A 20,842-nucleotide genomic window follows, 5' to 3' on the forward strand; every position below is an offset into this window, starting at 1 on the left:
CAGATATCATGACATTTTTCTTCACACGAATAGTAACTGGGGTAGAAATTATGTCACATCTATATTGTGGAAGAAAAATGGAGCAAAATATGACCAATTTTTCAGTGCTATTCGCTGCGCATAAGGACGGCTGAAAACATCCAATGCCACATTAGCCTCGGATGAACTTCAGGCGTCTGGGTGCTACCTAAAACAGGTGTTAAGGGGCAGGTATCATCCCCCCTTGTATGGTAATGAGGAACCTAACACCTATTTTCAGACTTTTTTGAGAATTGGGTTGTTGAGCGGTGTCCGATCTGCTCAGGTTTTCCTGGCATCGGCCAGCACCAGAACTTTAAAAAAAATTCACATGGAGCCAAGATGAGGGCTCCACAGCACTCCCAACTGCCGTGCCGGTTGCCATCAGCACCCCCACTGCCCTCCCCACCGCCACCCGCCCCCCCCCCGATGTCCATACTCATCTGAGGGCCGCTGCCGGCAAGGCAAGCAGCCTGCAATTCATCAGCTGAAATAGGGGAGCTTATTGTGGAGGCGCGACAGGCATTGGCGGCTTGCCTAAATTATGGAAATGAGGTCAGCCTTGGGCCTCCTGGTTAGGTTGTGTGCTGCCCAGACAAATGTCGATCCTATTAGCATGCGGAATTTGCTTCCTGATAGAGTCGTGGAAGCAAGATGCCTGGATTTGTTAAGAAACAATTGGATGACAAAATGGAATGATGTTGCGATCTCTCAGGATGGATAAATCAAGATGGGTCAAATGACTTTCATCTGGAATTACCTTGCGATTTTGTGAGTTATCAATAAATAAGTTGCCTCTTTAAAAATGTGAATCATTGACAGAGGGAAACGAGTCTGTCATTTGTCTCCTATCCAAAACCATGGAAGCACTGTGCACATATTAAGTCATTAAGTGTTGTAATAACAGGGAGGGTGTTACAAATTGGGTTGAGTTTACGAAAATTAAATTACTTTTATATTGATTAGAATTCTGTAATAAAAAAGGCAAAAATGGATACTTAAATAATTTCTATTAATAAGACCACTTGGCAGATTCGTCCTTTAAAAAATGACGTAAAATATATACGGCATTATATTTAAATCATTGTTATTGCTAGTGTTCTCCAAATATACCTAAAAGTGCATTCCTTGCCTTCAACAGCAGTGAGCACTGATGTTTATGGAGATGGGAGGTTTATAAATTTAAGCTATCAATGCTGCAGCATAAAATGAAATAGTGTATCGACAGACTGTTCATTACAAAGTGGTTAATGTATTAATATGAAAAACTTTTGTTCAGCCTGTAAAGTCCTGTCCCCTCAGTACAGATTCACACCGAGGCATGTAGTGAAGTCTGGACCTGAATCTTTATTTCACAGCTCTGGAATGCTGCACTTGCCTGAGACCTGCCCTTATATACCTGTCTCTTGCAAGTGCACCCCTGGTGGTAAGGTATGCTGGTGGTTACAGGTCATATCTTATTACAGTCATGCATAGCATGTTATGATACAGTTATATATAATAATGTAAGATACATGACATCACCCTTCCCCAAGGTCTTATTGTCTTTATAGGTTCAGTCTCTCAGGTGGTCTACGCTCTTGCGTGGAGCGTCTGAGTTGTGGTTCAGTTGTTTGCCTTGGTGTCTGTTTTTCTTTGGGTGTGGTTGCTGGTATCTCGCCTGGGCTGTCTGTTTCGATTGGTGTGATTGTTGTTGACTCGCCTGGGCTGTCTGTTGGGATTGCCCTTTCCTCAGGTTGTTCCCTCTGTCTGTCCACCAGGTGTGGTGCGAGTTCCACATTGTAGTCTGCCTTTGGTTCCGCAGTGTTGTTGGTAAATCTGCTTTTGACTTGGTCTACATGCCTCTGGCAGATTTTGCCATTGTCCATTTGTACTACCAGTAGCCTGTTTCCTTCCTTGCCCGTTACTGTCCCTGCAAGCCATTAGGGACCCCTGCCATAGTTTAGTACAAATACTTTGTCCCCTAGCGCATTCCATCTCCCCCTCGAATTTCTGTCATGGTACTCAGTCAGCTTACGGCGCTTTGCCTCAACGATTTTGTGCATATCTGGGAGGATTAATGAGAGCCTTGTTTTTTTAAAGTCCTTTTCATCAACAGTTGTGCGGGGGATCCCAGTCAATGAGTGCGGACAAATTCTGTATGCCAGCAGCAGTCGCGACAGGCGATCCTGCAGCGTGGGGCCTTCGATTTTAAGCATGCCTTGTTTAATGATTTGCACTGCTTTCTCCGCCTGGCTGTTGGAGGCCGGCTTGAACGGTGCCGTCTTGACATGATTTATGCCGTGGTCAATTATAAAGTCTTGGAATTCTGCGCTGGTGAAGCACGGACCATTGTCACTGACCAATATGTCAGGGATTCCGTGCGTTGCAAACATGGTTGCGAGGCTCTCCACAGTGGTGGAGGTTGTACTCATGTTTAAAATGGTGCATTCGATCCACTTTGAAAATGCATCTACAACTACAAGGAAAATTTTGCCCATGAATGTGCCTGCATAGTCTACGTACACCTGCGACCACGGTTTGGTAAGCCAGGGCCAGGGGCTCAGTGGAGCCTCCCTGGGGGCATTGCTGATTTGGGCACAAATGGACACAGAGCTCCAGGTCTGCGTCAATACCAGGCCACCAGACGTGGGATCTGGCTATGGCCTTCATGAGAACGATCCCCGGGTGCTCGCGGTGGCGCTCCTGGCCAAATGCCTCTCTGCAACTCAGAGGCATGACTACTCAGCTGCCCCACATCAGGCAGTCTGCTTGTAGTGATAGCTCATGCATGCGCCTGTGAAAGGGTTTTAATTCCTCGGGGCAGGCATCACGAGCCTCTGCCCAGTCACCGGTTAGGACACATCTTTTTACTAAGAATAACGTGGGGTCGCTGGCCGTCCAGGCTCTGATTTGGTGAGCCGTCATGGGAGAACCAGTGGACTCAAAGGCATTGATTGCCATTACTATCTCACAATCCTGTTCGTCAGACCCTTCCATAGTCGCCAGGGATAGCCTGCTGAGCGCATCGGCACAGTTGTCTGTGCCTGGTCTGTGCCTTATGATATAGTCGTAGGACGCCAGCATGAGTGCCCACCGTTGAATTCGCGCCGAGGCGTTGGCGGTTATTGCCTTGCTCTCGGATAGGAGGGACGTGAGGGGCTTGTGGTCGGTTTCTAATGCGAACTTGGCCCCGAAAAGGTATTGGTGCATCTTTTTGACACCATACACGCACGCGAGCGCCTCCTTCTCTACCATTCCGTACCCGCGCTCCGCCCGCGAAAGTTACCTGGAGGCATAAGCTATGGGTTGTAATTTGCCCGCACTATTGACATGTTGCAAAACACACCTGACCCCATACGCTGACACATCTCATGTGAGAACTAGCTTTTTACCTGGGTCAAAGAAAGTCAAAACACTGTTGGAACACAGAAGGTTGCGTGCCTTATTGAAGGCGCGTTCCTGGGCGTTCCCCCAAAACCAATCGCACCCCTTCCTGAGTAGCACATGGAGAAGCTCCAACAGCGTGCTTAAGTTCTGCATAAAATTCCCAAAGTAATTGAATAGCCCGAGAAAGGCGCGCAGTTCTGAGTCATTCCGGGGCCTGGGTGCCAGGCGAATTGCTTCTGTTTTGGACTCTGTTGGGCGGATTCCATCAGCGGCAATCCTTCTGCCCAAAAATTCAACCTCGGGTGCGAGAAACAGGCACTTGGATTTCTTGACTCGTAGGCCTACCCGATCCAACCGCTTTAGTACTTCCTCCAAATTACGGCGATGGGAGTCGGTGTCCCTGCCTGTGATAAGTATGTTGTCTTGAAATACAACCGTCCCCGGGATGGACTTGAGCAGACTCTCCATGTTGCGCTGGAATATGGCAGCTGCCGACCTGATGCCGAATGGGCATCGATTGTATATGAAAAGGCCTCGATGTGTGTTGATGGTGGTCGGTTAATTCTTGCGTCATATACGCAAATGTGAGGTCTAATTTTGAGAAATGTTTACCTCCAGCCAATGTGGCAAATAAGTCCTCCGCTCTGGGCAGCGGGTACTGGTCCTATAGGGAGACTTTGTTTATGGTGGATTTGTAGTCCCCACAGATTCGTACGGATCCATCAGGCTTCATGACTGGGACGATGGGACTTGCCCAGTCGCTAAATTCCACAGGTGATATAATGCCTTCCCGCAGAAGCCTGTCTAGTTCATGTTCAATCTTTTCCCTCATCACATAGGGTACAGCTCTGGCTTGTGATGGACTGGTCTAGCATCCTGTGTGATGTAGATTTTGACTTTGGCCCCTTTGAAAGTGCCCACACCTGGCTGAAAGAGATGTTCAAATTGCTTTATAACTGTTGAGCAGGAGGTCTGTTCCTCTAATGACATGGCATGGACATCATCCCATTTCCAGTTTAGTTTTGCCAGCCAGCTTCTCCACAGCAGTGCTGGGGTGTCTCCGGGGACAATCCACAGGGGAAGTCGGTTCACTGTCCCTTTGTGTATGACAGAGAGCATGGCGCTGCCGAGGACTGGTACGATTTCTTTGGTATAGGTCCTTAGTTTGGTGTCGACCCTTGTGAGTTTTGGTCTGTCTCTTTTATGCAGCCACAGTTGTTCAAATTGTTGAGCGCCCATGAGAGATTGACTCGCTCCTGTATCCAGCTCCATGTTGACAGATATCCTGTTGAGTAGGACCCTCATCATTATAGGAGGCGTCCTGTTGTAGGAGCAGCGGCCATTGATCGTATTGACCCGCTGTACATCGGTGTCCCGGGTACTGTCCCCACCATCTTCTGGTCCACTTTCCGACCCATCCGATTCGTATACCAACCGAGTTGCCGTTTTTTTGCACATGCGGGCCAAATGCCCTGTATATTCACAATTTCTGCAAACAGCCTGCTGAAATCGACATCCCCTTGATGAGTGCCCACCCCGACACCTCCAGCACAGACCTATTCCATTGTTCAAAGTGTTCCCAAAGAATGAGCTGCGTCTGGTTGATCTCTCTTGAGTTTCTCTCAGTTTGTAGTTGATTGCTCGCATTCTGGGTTGATGAGGTGTGAACGGCCGTTCCTGTGGCCCTTGATGGCTTCTGCCTGTTGTCGAGAGCCTGTTATCCCGGTTTTGTCTGTGTGTGGGGGTAGCAGCTTGTTTAGTGCTGTGTACTTCTTGTTCCGATATTTCGTTAGTTGTCGTACCTGCATTGTAAATCAACCTCGTTTCTTCTTCTCCTACCAAGAATGTCTGTGCAACCAGTGCTGCTGCCTCTAAGGTCAGGTTCTTGATCTCTGTGAGCTTTCGGAATATGCCTGCGTGGTCTATTCCGTCAATGAAAAAGTCTCTCAGCATTTCTCTCCTCAGTTCATCGGAGAATTCACATAAACTAGCCAACCTCTGAAGTTCCGCCACAAAGTCGGGTATGCTCTGGCCCACACAGCGCCTGTAGTTGTAGAACTTGTGTCTGGCCATGTGTAGGCTGCTCGCTGGCTTCAGGTGGTCTCTTACCAGTGTGCTCAATTCTTCAAACGACTTGCTTGCTGGTTTCTTCGGTGCCAACAGATCCTTCATTAAAGCGTATGTTTTCGAGCCACAGCTGGTCAAGAAATGGGCTCTTCTCTTGTCTTCCTTATTGTCACCTAACCAGTCTTTGGTTACAAAGCTTTGCTGGAGCCTTTCTATAAAGTCCTCCCAATTGTCTCCCGCATTGTACTTTTCATCTGATCCGTTGATCGCCATTCTGTGAATTCTGTAATCCCATCCTCATCGCCACTGTAAAGTCCTGTCCCCTCAGTACAGATTCACACGAGGCATGTCGTGAAGTCAAGGTCACTCTGGACCTGCTCCTTTATTTCACAGCTCTGGAATGCTGCACTTGCCTGAGACTTGCCCTTATATACCTGTCTCTTGCAAGTGCACCCCTGGTGGTAAGGTATGCTGGTGGTTACAGATCATATCTTATTTCAGTCATGTATAGCATGTTAGGATACAGTTATATATAATAATGTAAGATACATGACACAGCCCATAATCAACTTAAATCAAATTATTAGATGATACATAGTCTACTCTGACTAATACATTCATTTTACCTACACATCCAAGCATTGTCTTCAAGTGGAATCCCAAAGGACAGCTATCATATCATTCATCTAACGGAAGGGAAAAAATTGTCCTCTGGAGCTCATAAAAAGCCAAAAGTGCCTTCTCAATTCAGACTTTAAAATTCTATCAGTGATGTTTGAAAAGCACCTGGGGAGTTGTTAGCAGCTTTCATCACTACCGGACTAAATGCATTTTCTGAAAAAAACTTATAAGCGGAATTCTTTGATAATCTTGAAGAAGATAATAGCTCTGATAGGGATACATGATAGCTGAGTAAGTTACCAAAATGACCTTGCTGTCTATGATGGTATGCACTGGAAGCATTTTTGAATTGCAGTTTTTGAAATGAGCAAAATTACTGCCTTACATGCATTAAAAATGGCATTTTTGCTGGTAAGGGTAATTTTAGCACAGCTATCATCAAGCTACCAATTTCAATAAGGTATCGAACTAAACTAATGGGTGCCTCGGAAAAATAATGGAATTCCCACTAAAGGAGAGAATAGACGAACATCTCGAAATGAAAAGAATAATAATGAATAGTCAGCATGGATTTCAAAAAGGAAAGTCTTGCTTGACCAACCTTGTTGAATTTTTTGAAGTGGCAACAGAGAGAGTAGACAATGCTAATGTAGTAGATGTAATTTATCTAGATTTTCAAAAGACCATCGATAAATTACCGCATAATGGACGAATGAATAAGGTCAGAGAATGTGGAGTCAGGAGACAAGTAGCAGAATAGATCGCTAGCTGGCTTAAAGACAGAAAGCAGAAAGTGGGACGAAAGGGTAACTATTCACAGTGGCAGAAGGTGGGTAGTGGTGTTCCACAAGGATCGGTGCTGGGATCACTGCTGTTCACAATTTATATTAACGATTTAGACTTTGGAATCAAAAACACGATTTCTAAATTTGCGGATGACATTGGGGGCCGATAGTCAATACTGAGGAGGACTGCAACAAATTACAGGAGGAAATTAATAAACTTGCAGAATGGGCAAATAATTGGCAAATTAAGTTCAACACAGATAAATGTGAGGTAGTACATTTTCGTAGGAAGAATAAGGAGGTAATTTACTACTTGGAATGTTCGAGTCTAGGTGGGATAGAGGAGCAAAGGGATCTCGGAGTACAAATACACCAATCACTAAAAGTTGCCACAGGTTAGCAAGGCTCAAGTGGAATATAAATGCCGTCCTGGACTGATTGGGCCAAATGGCCTGTTTCTGTGTGGTATATCCTATGTAATCCTATGTAATATTATGATACTTAACTAAAACATTGCTCAAGCTAATTGTTGAGCATGGATCTTATTAGCATTAACGTGTTTACCAACTCACAGTCAACAAGCTCCCCGCTGGAGTGGAACTAAACTACAGAACCTGTACAACCTTCGCCATCTCCATGCCAGGTCCAAGTCCACCCCAACCTCTGCCGTCGAGCTACATTACAGGGACGATGCCTGTGTCTGCACACATACAGAGGCTGAACTCCAGGGCATAGTCGGCATATTTACTGAGGCGTAGGAAAGCATGGGCCTTACGCTAAACATCCGTAAGACAAAGGTCCTCCACCAGCCTGTCCTTGCCGCACAGCACTGCCCCCCAGTCATCAAGATCCACGGCGCAGCCCTGGACAATGTGGACCATTTCCCATACCTCGGGAGCCTCTTATCAACAAGAGCAGACATTGATGACGAGATTCAACACTGCCTCCAGTGCGCCAGTGCAGCCTTTGATCGCCTAAGGAAAAGAGTGTTTGCAGACCAGGCCCTCAAAACTGCCACCAAGCTCATGGTCTACAGGGCTGTAGTAATACCCGCCCTCCTGTATGGCTCAGAGACATGGACCATATACGGTAGACACCTCAAGTCGCTGGAGAAATACCACCAATGATGTCTCCACAAGATCCTACAAATCCCCTGGGAGGACAGACGTACCAACATTAGCGTCCTCAACCAGGCCAACATCCCCAGCATTGAAGCACTGACCACACTTGATCAGCTCTGCTGGGCAGGCCACTTTATTCGCATGCCAGACACGAGACTCCCAAAGCAAGCGCTCTACTCGGAGCTCCTTAACAGTAAATGAGTCAAAGGTGGGCAGAGGAAACGTTACAAGGACACCCTCAAAGCCTCCCTGATAAAGTGCAACATCCCCACTGACAGCTGGGAGTCCCTGGCCAAAGACTGCCCTAAGGGAGAGGGTTGAGCACCACAAGTCTCATCACCGAGAGTATGCAGAAATCAAGCGCAGGCAGCGGAAAGAGTGTGCGGCAAACCTGTCCCACCCACCCTTTCCCTCAACGATTATCTGTCTCACCAGTGACAGGGACTGTGCTTCTCATATTGGACTGTTCAGTCACCTAAAGACTCATTTTAAGAGTAGAAGCAAGTCCTTCGGAATCGAGGAAGAGTAGAAGCAAGTCTTCCTTGATTCCGAGGGACTGCCGATGATGAGGTCTACCATTTTCTAAACATTGAAACCCTTTATTCGAGCGGTTCTCTAAGTCTGCTCCCAGCCACGCTACACCTTTAAACCAGCATCTTTTCAATTTATTTTCTTTGATTTGACTGCCTTATCAACATTAAATAATTCTTTAAACTTGTTATACATTATGGCATGAAAATTACTTCTGGCATTAGCTGTAATACTTGTGCTAGTCGAGGGTTACAGATCATTAATTTCAGGAATGTGATGTAGTACATGGTGCTGAACCATTAATTGCATGCTGCCAGATTTTTGCTCAAAGGCAGTGTTATGCTGAAGATGCGTGTCAGGGTAGTTAACCTTATTGCAGGTGTAACAGATGCTTAAGTGAAAAGTGCAACATATTGCAAGGCTCCACAATGTACTGGGCTTCCGTGCCTTCATATGATGCTGCAGTCTGTTTTGTTGTTTACTGACGAGTGACCACCTGTATATTTTGGGCTGGTTACTATTGGATTTGGATACAATGCTTCACTAGTACTACAATTGGGGATCAAAACCTACAAAGAGCAGGGAAAGAGCTGCGCATGGTGTTGGATACCATGCAAGGCATACCATAGGTCCCATCAGTGCATGTTCCAGGTCCAAAGTCCTCAGCACAGCTACCTGTAAACAGCACAGGAAATGTACTTAAGGAGGCTGAGACATAGTGAGGAGGTTGTGGCAGAACTGCATCATCTCCTTCAGGAAGGCTACCATCTCATGGCACTGCTGATGGTGGTTAAAGTCACCATGGACCTCAGTTTGCTTGAGTCTAGCTCCTTGTAGCTGTAGCCAATTTGAATCAAAATGTTTTCTTTTCTCTCTCTTGGACCTGGAATTTCCTCAGTGCAAAATAACACCAATTTTTAATATAAGAGGTCGAGAAAATTGGGGTGTTATGCGACACGTGAATTTCTTCGATCTTTAAAGAAGGAATACGTGGCTTTTCCTCAGGCCCCTATTGTTTTTGCTGCTTTCGATTTGTTTACGTCAGTCCCGCATTTTCGCGGATGCTAATGACATCAGCAGGAAAGCTCGTGTGTACCTTACCAATAACACCGTTTGAGGAAATTTCAAGATAGGGGTAAATTCCACGGCCTTCGCGAGAGTTGTTGGTGTGACCGGCAATTCGGGTTAACGGGTGCTGAAAATGGCCGAAGCAATACCAGGGAAATATTCACGCTGGGGGCTAAAGATTTGCCCAGCGCTAGCTTACTGCCTTACAGTGTAATGCCTTCCTGGTGGCATTAGTGCAGGCATGGAAGTGGAAATTCCTGTCCTGAAGTGTCATTCCAGCTTCGAACAGCCTCTGGGAGTGAGGAGGCTATGGAGGTTTTCAAATGTTGTAGGGAATTTAAAGGGCTATGAATTAAAGGGGAAATGCATTCAGAGCTAAAAAAAATTAAAATGAAGTGAAAAAATGCAGTTTTCAGCCTTTACTGCCTTTTAAAACAAAATAACATTGTAAGGAAGTCCCAAATGGGAGTCTTCGGTGCTTAAAGCTGAATTCCCTTCCGAATCTCAAAAAATTGGAAAAGTGCTTCAGCATCAACACAAATGGGTCAGCAAGCCAGGGATGGGGCACCCAAGCTGTTGTATGCAGCACTCCAGCTTTCTGCAGGGAGACAACACTGCAAGACTAGCCCTCTACCTACAGGGGCCAGTATGCTCTTCAGAAAGAATGATGTAGGGAAACATCATGGAAGCATCACTGCCAGTAGTGTCGCTCCCCACCACCTGGCTCCAGTGCCCAAAGAAGCTTCATCACCTCAGACCACCAGTGAATGCATCTTCAAAAGCCATCTCCTACCAACTGCATCACTAGCCTCACACACTGCTCAATGCAGGTCCCCCAATCACACACCTACCAACAATTTGCACCAAACATATGGCACACCTCGCATTAGCCACATCTCACATCCTTGGAGGAGATGGTGCAGGGCATTCTTAGCAGGGAGGTGGCTGAGCCCTTGGTCAGGGTGGGGCTAAAAGGGTACAAGATACTGGTATCCTCACACATTATTCTCCTTAGCACATGTCGCTCTTGCTTTCCCACACTCCCTTCACCACAACACAACCCCTGCGCCTTCCTCATTTCACACACCCAAGAAATGCAGCTTGCCCATCCAGTGGTTGGCCAAGAAGAGGGGGAGAAGAAGAAAAAGAAAAATAAAAAATACTGTCACTTGATTTGACACTCCCAGCTCCAGCTCCTCAAGCTCGACCAGCAAGACCATTTGTAGTATCCCCCACTGACATTCAGCAGCCTTCCACCAGCCATGCTGCAGTCACTGGGGTAGCACTGTGTGACATCAGTAGGATAGGCAAAGGCCCACACAATACAGTCACTAAGAGAATGTATACGAGTGATAAGTTGATTTATTGATGTCATATTGGATGAATAGGTGTATAAAGTTGGATTGGAAAGTTTGCTTTGTGGTGGCTTTTATTTCAATATTGTGGTCAAGAGGACACTGTGATGGTCAATAACAGAGGGAAGGTAAGGTGTGGAACAAATATTGATAGGGGAATTGGGGTTGTGGTCACTGGGACTGCAGACAGATGATTCTATCCCAGATATCTGGGCCAGAAAGGGGCTGTCTGGGTTGCCTTCTTCCTTCTGCTTCCTCCTCTTCTGCTTCCTCTCCTGTTTGCTCCTCTCAGATACCTCCTCTTCTGTTTCTTCCCCTTCTGCTTTTTTCTCTTCCCTCTGCAAGCGAATGCTATGAATCTGAAATGACAGCATAAAATGCTGAAAATACTCAGCAGGCCAGGCACCATCTTGACCTGAGAAATGAACTCTGTTTCTCTCTCCATAGATGATGTCTGACCTGCTGAGTATTTGCAGCTTTTTATATCTTCTCAGAGGCCTTCCTTTACCATCCGAGGCCTTGCAAGTGTCCAGCAGCAATCCCTATACACTTAAATAACTTCTAACATGTATTGCAGCAAGTCACTATTTCAGTAAAATAAAAAAAAAAACAGTCCAAAAGGTAAATGCAAACTTAGCTAACAGCTGAGTGTGTCCCTTTAAGAATCTTAGAATCATAGAAATTTACAGCACAGAAGGAGACCACTTTGGCCCATCGTGTCCGTGCCAGCCAACAAGAGGCTATTCAGCCTAATCCCACTTTCCAGCTCTAGGTTTGTAGCCCTGCAGATTACAGCACTTCAAGCACACTTCCAAGTACTTTTTAAATGTGGTGAGGGTTTCTGCCTCTACCACCCATTTAGGCAGTGAGTTCCAGAGCCCAGTCACCCTCTGCGTGAAGAAATTTCCCCTCAAATCCCCTCTAAACCTTCAACCAATTACTTTAAATTTATGCCCCCTGGTTGTTGACCCCTCTGCTAAGGGAAATAGGCCCTTTCTTTCCACTATATCTCAGCCCCTCATAATTCTATACACTTCAATGAGGTCTCCCCTCAGCCTCCTCTATTGCAAGGAAAATAAACCCAGCCTACCCAATCTATCCTCATAGCTAAAATTCCCCACTCCTGGCAATATCCTCGTAAATCTCCTCTGTACCCTCTCCAGGACAATCACATATTTCCTGTAATGCGGTGACCAGAGCTGCATGCAGTACTCTAGCTGTGGCCTAACTAGTGTTTTATACAGTTCAAGCATAACACCCTGCTCTTGTACTCTATGCCTTGGCTAATAAAGGCAAGCATTCTGTATGCCTTCTTAACCATCTTATCTAGCTGGCCTGCTACCTTCAGGGATCTGTGGATATGCACTCCAAGGTAACTTTGTTCCTCTACACTTCTCAGTGTCCTACCATTTAATGTGTATTTCCTTGCCCTTTTAGCACTCCCCACATGCATTACCTCACACTTCTCTGGATTGAATTCCATTTGCCACTGTTCTGCCCACCTCACCAATTGATTGATATCTTCCTGCAGTCTACAGTTTTCTTCTTCATTATCAACCACACAGCTCATTTTAGTATCATCTGCAAACTTCTCAATCATACCCCCTATATTCAAGTCTAGATCATTGATGTATACCACAAAAATCAAGGGAGTTAGTACTGAGCCCTGCGGAACCCCACTGGAAATAGCCTTCCAGTCACAAAAACACCTATCAATTTTGAATCCTACTTGCCACTTTACCCTGGATTCCATGGGCTTTTACATTCATAGAAACATAGAAACATAGAAAATAGGTGCAGGAGTAGGCCATTCAGCCCTTCTAGCCTGCACCGCCATTCAATGAGTTCATGGCTGAACATGAAACTTCAGTATCCCCTTCCTGCTTTCTCGCCATACCCCTTGATCCCCCGAGTAGTAAGGACTTCATCTAACTCCCTTTTGAATATATTTAGTGAATTGGCCTCAACTACTTTCTGTGGTAGAGAATTCCACAGGTTCACCACTCTCTGGGTGAAGAAGTTTCTCCTCATCTCGGTCCTAAATGGCTTACCCCTTATCCTTAGACTGTGACCCCTGGTTCTGGACTTCCCCAACATTGGGAACATTCTTCCTGCATCTAACCTGTCTAAATCCGTCAGAATTTTAAGCGTTTCTATGAGATCCCCTCTCATTCATGACCAATCTGCCATGTGGGACCTTATCAAAAGCCTTGCTAAAATCCATATATACTACATCAAATGCACTACCCTCGTCGCCCCTCGTTGTTACCGCCTCAAAAAATTCGATCAAGTTAGACATGACTTTCCCTTAATAAATCCATGTTGACTGTCCTTGATTAATCACTGTCTTTGTAAATGAAGATTTATCCTATCCTTCAGAATTATTTCCAATAATTTTCCCACCACCGAGTTTAGGCTGACTCGGTCTATCCCTTTCTTCCTTCTTAAACAAAGATACTACATTAGCAGTCCTCCAGTCCTCCGGCATCACATCTGAAGCCAGAGAGGATTGGAAAATGATGGTCAGAGGCTCTGCTATTTAGTATTTTGCTTCACTAAACAGCCTGGGATACATTTCATTTGGTCCTGGGGACTTATTCACTTTCAAAGCTGCTAAACTCCTTAATATTTCCTCTCTCACTATGTTTATTTTATTTATTACACACTCCTCCTTCCCGATAGCAATGTCTGCATTGCCCCTCTCTTTTGTGAAAACAGACATAAATATTCATTAAGAAACATACCCTCATCTCCTGCCTCCACACACAGATTACCCTCATGGTCTCTAAAAGGCCCTGCCCTTTCTTTAGTTAGCCACTTGCTCTTAATATATTTATAAAACATCTTTGGGTTTTTCTTGATTTTACTTGCCAATAATGTTTCATGCTCTCTCTTTGCTTTCCTAATATCCTTTTTAATTTCACCCCTGCACTTTCTCTACTCCTCTTGAGATTCTGCAGTATTTAGCCCTTGATATCTGTCATAAACCTTCCTTTTTTCCCACGACATCCAGAGGGCTCTAGATTTGTTAATCCCACAATTTTTCTTTCAGGGCACATATTTGGTCCGGACCCTCCGAATCTCCTCCCTGAATACCTCCCACTGCTCTAACACTGATTTACCTTCAAGTAGCTGTTTCCAATCCACTATGGATAAATCACCTCTCAGATTAGCAAAATTGGCTTTTACCCAATTTAAAACTTTTATTCCTGGTCTTTTCCTTGTCTTTTCCACAATCACCTTAAATCTAACTGAATTATGGTCATGAGCACCTAAATGCTCTCCCACTGATACCCCTTTCACCTGCCCTGCTTCATTCCCTAAAACTAATTCCAGACCCATGCCCTGCCATGTTGGGCTTACTACATACTGGCTAAAAAAGTTTTCCTGACTGCATTTTAGGAATTCCACGTCCTCTTTCCCCTTCACACTAATTTTATCCCAGTCAATATTAGGGTAGTCGAAATCCCCTACTATTACTGCCCTATTGTTTTTACACTTCTCAGAAATTTGCCTATATATTTGCTCTTCTATCTCCCTGTCACGGTTTGGGAGTCTATAATACACTCCCAGCAGTGTGATCGTCCCTTTTTTGTTTTTCAGTTCAACCCATATGGCCTCATTTGATGATCCCTCTAATATATCATCCCTCCTCACAGCTGTAATAGTTTCTTTAATCAATACTGCGACCCACCCTCCCTTTTTACCCCTCTCTTTATCCCTTCTGAAAACCCTGTAACTAGTAATGTTGAGCTGCCATACCTGCCCTTCTTTTAGCCATGTCTCTGTGATAGCTATAATATCATACTCCCAAGTATCTACCTGTGCTCTCAGCTCATCTGCCTGATTCACTATACTCCTTGCATTGAAGTATATACTATTTAGTACAGCCAAATCTCCTTGTTGACTACTTTCTAGCCCTTCTTTCCTCTGTCCTTCAAATTCGCTTTCTACAGTTTTGCTTTCCAATTCAAGCTTTACTTCCCTCCCTACTGAATCTATTCTCAGGTTCCCATCCTCCTGCCAAGCTCGTTTAAACCCACCCCAACAGCACTAGCAAACACACCCGCGAGGATATTGGTCCCAGCTCTGTTGAGGTGCAACCCATCTGGCTTGTACAGGTCCCCCAGAAGTGGTCCCAATGCCTCAGGAATCTAAAGCCCTCCCTCCTGCACCATCTCTCCAGCCATGCATTCATCTGCTCTATCCTGCTATTTCTGTACTCATTAGCTTGTGGCACCAGGATTAATCCAGAGATTACTACCTTTGAAGTCCTGCTTTTTAATCTCTTGCCTAGCTCCCTAAACTCTGCCTGCAGGACTTCATCCCTCATTCTACCTATGTCATTGGTACCAATATGGACCACGACCTCTGGCTGTTCACCTTTTCCCCCAGAATGTCTTGCAGCCGCTCGGTAACATCCTTGAACCTGGCACCAGGGAGGCAATATACCATCCTGGAGTCACGTCTGCAGTTGTAGAAATGCCTGTCTGCTCCCCTGACTATTGAATCTCCTACCACTATAGCTCTTCCATTCTTCTTCCTCCCCCTCTGTGCAGCTGAACCACCTACGGTGCCATGGACTTGGCTCTGGCTGCACTCCCCAGAGACACCTTCGGCCTCACAAGTTCTCAGAAGAGAATACCAGTTGAAGAGCGAGATGGACTCAGGGGACTCCTGCACTACCTGCCTGGTCCTCCTCTTCTGTCTGGCGGTCACCACTCCCTCTCTACCTGCACACTCTTAAACTGTAGGGATGACCACCTCTAGAAACATGTGATCCACGTAGTTCTAAGCCTCGCGGATGCACCGTAGTGACTCCAGCCGTTGCTCATGCTCCGAAACCCAGAGCTCAAGCTGCTGTAGCTGGTGACACTTCCTGCACATGTGGTCGTCCAGGCTGCACAAAGCGTCCAGGACTTGTCACATGGCACAGAATGTGCATTGCACGGGACTGAGCTTCTATTTAATGGACTAAGATCTAACCCAGCAGAAATAAACTTAACAAAAAAAATACTTACCAACTACTCACCAATCAGTTCTTTCCCTCTATTTTATAGGTTATGAACTAACTTAGCAGGAATAAACTTAAAACTTACAAAAAAAATACACTCAACAGCTATTGACCAATCGGCTCTTTCCCTTGTGCCGATGTCAAATTTTCAACTCTGACGTCACTTTTTTCAAAAACAGCCTCTGTTGATTTGCTACCGGTGGGGACTGCTCTGCGCTCCTCCGATACTGCCGCCCCTGTTTAAACCTGGTCAGGCTGCTCCCTTGGTGACAGCACCTCTGTGAGTCTGCTTGCAAGCTGGCGAGCTTAGGACCCAGCGATGAATTTAGTGCAAAGGTCCAAGTTCGCCATGGTGATGTTAGTCGGCGTTGCACATCGACTGGTGTCACCACTCACTCACTTTACTTTGCAGGGTGCTGCATCTTACTGGCAGCACTGCCGGGCCTACAAAATGGAGGTCGCCACGGGACCCATCGCCAGCAGTGACCGCCCTCTTTTCGCTATTTTTCAACGGTAACAGATGCTGTAAAGCCCCTGAATTTCTCATCCTCAATGTCTAGCTGGGTTTAAAAATGCTTTAAATTTAAATTCTCCAACTTACCTCCCTTATTTGAAGAGAAAGGATGAGTGTAAGTATGGTAACTATAAGACCAAGGCTTGCTTTCATGTTTTGACACATGGCCCTTGCAATAACCACAGAGTGAAGCACTGGTGTAACAATCAGAAAGGAGGGGTGTCTTATAGTATAAACCTCTTAACATCTCAATAATAATTGTCATCTGCTGCATTCTCCAAAGCTTCATCCTGCAAAGTGACCTTCTCACGGAAGCTGCAGGACAAGATCGCACAACCATGGCATAGGAAGTGGGTAAAAATGTCAACAAGAAATTGTTTGCTAAACCGCTAATGCAGCAAGGAAAGCACGTGCATTAAACTGTCACATTATGCTATTATGCTGTGTTGCAAATTTCAATGGTTCTATATGCCCAACACCAGGGTACCAATGGCACTCCCACCCTGTTTTGGTGGTTTTTACCGCAGCTGCGGTTGAGTTGACTCTTTCGCGTAATTGCGCTCATTGGGATTTTTTTGTTTTGATCCAGAAATCGGTCATAATGGGGGTGGTGACTACATCTGAGGGGAAAAAATGTGGCGGTGACAGAAACTGAGGGGCGGAAGCTTGGGGCGGATGCGGAGTCACCGTCGCGATGATGTCAACACGGTGCCGCGTCACCACGGCTCTCCCCTTCACTTAAAGAGAAGCGCCTCCGCGCTTTTCAAATTTTGGGTCACTGGGCCACCAGGGTGGGTTTTGGCTGGGTCAGCGGCCTGGCACCCAAGAGGAGGTGCCAGGCTGCCTGTTGGTGGCCAGGCCAGATCCGGGGGCATATTTGTAGGGCCGACTTGGTAGTCAGCCAACAAAAAAAAACCATGGCGGCAGCGACAGTAGGCCCTCCCCTTTAAGGGAAACTACACTGCTGCTGTCGAAGGTCACAGCCTCAATGGACCACCGGGGAAAAAAACAGGTTTTGGCACCGCCGGGCAGGCCGAAGATTTTCTGAGGGGAATATCACCATCGGGGGGTTAGTTCGGCGTTGCACACGGTGATGACATGCAGACCACGGATCGGCAGCAGCGGAGGGGTAAGGGGGGACCGGAGCACCGCCGGGAAAACTTGGAAGGGCAATTGGGCTATCAGTGACCATTCCACCAAAGTTGGCGGCCACTCCACTTCGCAGCGTGACCACCGATTTGCGATGGTAACAGGCCTTAAGGAAAGGAGCAATTTTGGCCCCTAAGATCTTCCCATTAAACAAAGGCCTCTGATCTATTATGCCATTTTTGCATTTAGATGACCTCTTATTCCTTAGCTTCTTCCAGCATGAAAGCAATAAAATGTGAGTTGAGATGACTTTCTTGCCTGTCTATTTATGGCAGGGGCTTGTCATGTGTAATAGCATTGTTGGCTTTCCTTTGGATGGGGTATAAAATGGGCTGTCGATTCACCATCGGCCATTTTGTGCCACCGCCTAATACCATTTTCATCCCCGATGTGTTTTACCTCATATCCTACTAGTTCCTGCAAATACAGCATTTATCCTTTTGGGGAGCTCCTTCTATTTCTGCCACACCAGGCAGCTCTATAGAAATGGGGCAGGCGGGGAGGGGGGAAGACCCCTACACGGTCATCTCTCTGCTCCCTGACTCCTTCCAGTGCTTGCTCAGTAAACCTAGCTTTTCTTTATCTTAACCATACCATTCTTTAGAAAAATTTTAAATTGACAACCGTCCTCCGCTCCACTGCATTCCGTCAGAATTACAGTTCACAGCTGATTGTTTGAATTATTGATTCTGTCACTGCAATATATGGCTTGATGTGTGCGTGTTAAAGTGCATGTTTCAGCGCAAGTGCAAGAAACTGTAAATTGGGCGGAGGGAGTTAACCAGTGTGCTTTCTAACTCTCAGAAACATTAAGTAATGCTCAATCAAACCCTTGAAAATGCTGAAACAGGAATTTCTAGATCAATGATTCATTCTGATGCAATCCGAATGGTACTTTGCAATATTTCTGTATCCAATAGTTATCAAAACTCTATTGCCGTTACATTAAAAGACTGCATTATTCTCAATGAATGTTTAAGGCACAATTTACATTTGAAAAAAGTCTGTTAAGCAGTTATATTTGTATTTCAACTGGCACAAGCCCATAGGATAAAAGCACTACCATAACAAAAAGTGGAGAGCCCCACACAATGCATACAATTGAAGTCAAATGAATGTTTACATTAAAATTGTTTTTTGCATTAAAATACAAATTGTTTTTTGCATTAAAATACAAATTTTCCATTCACAAAATAATTATTATGTCAAATAAGTTGCAGTTACGCTTACTGCTAAACATCCAAAAATTCAAAATAAATGAAACAAGATTAAAATTCACAAGCAGAACTTCTAGTCCTATTATTTGAAAAAGAAAGAAAGACATGCATTTATATAGTGCCTTTCATGACCATCTCAAAGCACTTTACAGCCAAGGAATTTACAATGTAGTCACTGTTGTAATGTTGAAAGACCCTTCCCTTGATTTTGAGAGTGAATGCAGTGGTACAGCATCTACAGTTGAGTTTTATGATGTCCTGAGAATGATGGATCGCTTCCCAACCCGCTCCCTCCCCCCCTAGGGTTGAGACTGATATAATGGGCCAGATCTTGCTGCAAAGATAGCGGTGTTTTAATAACGCATGTCATTATTAATGTGCAATTTGGCCAGAAAGTTCAGCAGATTAAGAGATGAGTTCATCAGATTAAGAGATGAGTTGAAAATCTCCAGAACGTGCTTGTCGACTTACGCCACTCCACCGTTGGTATCGCAAAAATGGAATCTCGCTTTCACCCTCTCCATTATTTTTAAGAACTTGCTGGATTACCACATTAATTGCCCATTACACTCACCACAGTATGTTAAATCTGGTAATTAACAGCATAACGACATGATAATTGTTAATGCAATGCCAATCAATCTCTCTGGCTCATAAATTAAACAATTGAAACTGTGGAGTCTCATTCCTTTAGGTGGTATATTGTTCTTAGAAATTTTTAAAATGTATTTTCCTTTCTGTCTCAGGTGGAAGGTGGAGAACATTGCAAAAATTCTAGCCGCATATATGTTATGCCACAATCAGGATAGAATATATATATCGACAAGTGCTGCAGTGGGACAATTTCAATCGATCTCTTTATAGCTAATTTATTCCTCTTTTGCTGTTGAAAATGAGTCACACAGCCAGCCTATATTAAAGTTCCTCCTCCAAATGTCAATTGGATCCATTTTGACTTTTTGGTGACCAACCCACAATCTTGAGGCCCCGGCCTCACTTAAATTTGGCAGATGAGCTGTGGGGCAGCAAACAGGATCGAGGCCTCAAATCAGGCTGGTTAGTGTTATCCCAGGCTAATTAATATTCCTTGTTATTTTTTCTGTAATTCTATTGATTTTTATACATATCGCTTACTCATAAAGATATCAAGGCCATACAATTACTAATATCTGCAGTATTAAATCTTTTTTGTCTTTTTGCTGCTCCCTTCTTTGTTGTGTTGTCAATGGTTGGAGGTTGTGAAAGACTGGGAGGAAATAAAGGCCAAAATCGTGCTTGATCTTCTTAGATCGTCTATTCCAAGTAAAATCCCATGGAGTCATCAGGCTGGGCTGCTTTAGGTGGACTATGGAACCCTGATATCAATTGATTGTCATGGTACTCTTGTCATCTGAAATTCCTGATGAGGAAAGTACTCTGAAGGGAGCTTCTCTCCAGTAAAAACCTATTGTAAATTTTCTTGGATTAAAGTTCAGAGGTTAAGTGAATTTTGAGGATCTCTAGAAAACAACCACTTACTTTCCTCATGAAATAAAATACAGTTGCATTTAAAGTACATTGGCACAGACCTGGAGTGCCAAATAGTCTTCCTCTGTGCTGTAATTCCTATGATTCTACAAAAATAATTTAGTCATTCTAGTTAACAGTGGAGCGACCATATTCTTGTATCCACAGTTTAAGAGAAACCTTAGCTTGCCAAAAATTTGTAATTATCAATATCGATAGGCTTCATTTATATCATGATAGCAAATCTGCAGTTGGATTCCATTTGCTATTTTTTTGAATCAAATAGGAATACTGGATAGAGAAGCATTAATCAAAAGTTTCACCAGGCTGAGATTTCCACCTGCTCTTAAATAAACCAAGTATTTCCCTATAGAAGTTGCAGTTATTTTAAAATCACAAATGAAAGTAGGTTCTCAAAGCAATTGACAATGTTGTTTTTCTTGGAACAGTAACAAGAGTATGTAGCAATCCTTGACTTTCTGAGATTGTTAGACCAAAAATCATCGT

The sequence above is a fragment of the Pristiophorus japonicus genome, chromosome 14 (genome assembly GCF_044704955.1).
Source record: "Pristiophorus japonicus isolate sPriJap1 chromosome 14, sPriJap1.hap1, whole genome shotgun sequence".
Lineage (NCBI taxonomy): Eukaryota > Metazoa > Chordata > Chondrichthyes > Pristiophoridae > Pristiophorus > Pristiophorus japonicus.